The sequence below is a fragment of the Austrofundulus limnaeus genome, unplaced genomic scaffold (genome assembly GCF_001266775.1).
Source record: "Austrofundulus limnaeus strain Quisiro unplaced genomic scaffold, Austrofundulus_limnaeus-1.0 Scaffold417, whole genome shotgun sequence".
In the NCBI taxonomy this organism is placed as follows: domain Eukaryota; kingdom Metazoa; phylum Chordata; class Actinopteri; order Cyprinodontiformes; family Rivulidae; genus Austrofundulus; species Austrofundulus limnaeus.
In genome coordinates, this window is record NW_013952819.1 from 430,299 (window position 1) to 432,515 (window position 2,217).

At 33.2% G+C, this 2,217-nt stretch overlaps 2 non-coding genes across 2 annotated transcripts; both read left to right on the top strand.

The window, feature by feature from the left end:
* The first annotated feature begins 839 nt into the window (after window positions 1–839).
* trnat-agu (transfer RNA threonine (anticodon AGU)) lies at window positions 840–913 on the top strand. Its single transcript has one exon. It is a non-coding gene; the product is annotated as a tRNA-Thr (tRNA).
* A 323-nt stretch (window positions 914–1,236) lies between these two features.
* trnat-agu (transfer RNA threonine (anticodon AGU)) lies at window positions 1,237–1,310 on the top strand. Its single transcript has one exon. It is a non-coding gene; the product is annotated as a tRNA-Thr (tRNA).
* The last annotated feature ends 907 nt before the right edge of the window (window positions 1,311–2,217 follow it).

Here is a 2,217-nt window from a genome sequence, read left to right on the forward strand (position 1 = left end):
AAATAAACATTTGAAATATATGAGTTTGTATGTAATGTATGAATATAATATACAAGTTTCACTTTTTAAATGGAATTACTGAAATAAATCTACTTTTTCATGGTATTCTAATTTTATGACCAGCACCTATATATAGTCTTTCAAGATACTGTGGCTTAGTTGGTCAAAGTGCTTGTCTTGTAAACAGGATATCCTTGGTTCAAACCCCAGCAGTACTTGAACGCAACTTTGTGTTATTAAAGCTGTTATTCCAACTTCAGTTAGATACTTACGTGTTAAAAAACCCTCATAAAGCCTATGTATAATGGTAGTTCTTAAGTCTACAAAAACCTATGATTATTTACTTGCTTTCCTTGGGTACTTTGTGCCAAAAACCATCAAATGTGCATTAATTCTCCTTCAAGTTCTGCCGCTGTGATTATTATTCTTATTACTAATGCTTTGTTGACATAAAAACCAAAAGTCTACCTGTGTGTATAGCTTTACACAGTACTGTGGCTTAGTTAGTCAAAGTGCCTGTCGCGTAAACAGGAGGTCCTGGGTTCAAATCCTAGCAGTACCTGAACGCAAGTCAAAATTATTAAAGCTATTATTCCAACTTCAGTTAGATCTGATACTTATGTGTTACAAAAGCCCTCATAAAGCCTATGATTAGTAGTAGCTCTTAAGTCTACTAAAACCTATAAATATTAACATGCCTTCCTTGGGAACTTTGTTCCAAAAACCATCAAAGGTGTATTAATTCTCCTTCAAGTTCTGTGGCTTTGATTATTAAACCTTTTACTATTGCTTTGTTGACATACAAAACCAAAAGTCTACCTGTGCATCCAGTTGAAAATGGTACTGTGGCTTAGATGGTCAAAGTGCCTGTCCAGTGAACAGGAGATCCTGGGTTCAAATCCCAACAGTACCTGAAAGCAAGCTAGAATTATTAAAGCTGTTACTCAAACTTCAGTTATATCTGATACTTATGTGTCAAAAAAGCCCTCATGAAGTCTATGATAAATATCTAAAAATAAATATAAACATCTAAAAAGTATATGATATAAAGTAGTTCTTAAGTCTACTAAAACCTATAAAAATTGACATGCATTCTTTTGTTAATTTGTTCCAAAAGCTTCAAAAGTGCAGTCGTTTTCCTTCAAGTTCTGTGGCTATGATTATTTCTCTTTTTACCAATGCTTTGTTTACATACTATACAAAACCAAAAGTCTATCTGTGTACACTATCTTTTCAAGTACTGTGGCTTAATCGGTCAAAGTGCCAGTCTAGTGAACAGGAGATCCTTGGTTCGAATCCCAGCAGTACCTAACCACAACTAAGAGTTATTATAGCTGTTATTCCAACTTCAGATAGATATGATACTTATGTGTTAAAAATGCCTTCACAAAACCTATGATTAATAGTAGTTCTAAAGTCTACTAAAACCTATGATTATTAACATGCTTTCCTTGGGTACTTTTTTCCAAAAACCATCAAAGGTACATTAATTCTCCTTCAAGTTCTCTGGCTTTGATTACTAATCTTTTTACCAATGCTGTTTTGACATACAAAACCAAAAGTCTACCTGTGCATGCAGTTGAAAACGGTACTGTGGCTTAGTTTGTCGAAGTGCCAGTCTAGTAAACAGGAGATCCTGGGTTCAAATCACAGCAGTACTTGACTGCAAGTTAGAATTCTTAAATCTCTTACTCCAACTTCAGTTAGATCTGATTCTTATGCGTTAAAAAAAGCCTTCATAAAGCCTATGATAAATAGTAGTTCTTAAGTCTACTAAAACCAATAAATATTGACATGCATTCTATTGTTAATTTGTTCCAAAAATGTCAAAATTGCACTCGTTTTCCTTCAAGTTCTGTGGCTTTGATTATTTCTTTTTTAACCAATGCTTTGTTTACATACAAAACCAAAAGGCTATCTGTGTACACTTTCTTTTCTGGTACTGTGGCTTTATTGGTCAACATGTCTGTCTTGTAAATAAGTGATAAGTGTTTCAAATCCCAGCTGTACATAACAGCACAACAGAAGTATTAAAACTTTGTCCTACTTCAGTATCATGTGAAATTTTAGGCATGAAAGTTTTCCTCCTAAAGTCTATCAGTAATAGCAGTTCCTATGTCTAATAAAATCTACACATAGCAACATGTTTTCCTTTGGTTATTTTTTCCAAAAATCATCAAATTTGCCTTTGTTATTATTATTTGTTATTATTATTAT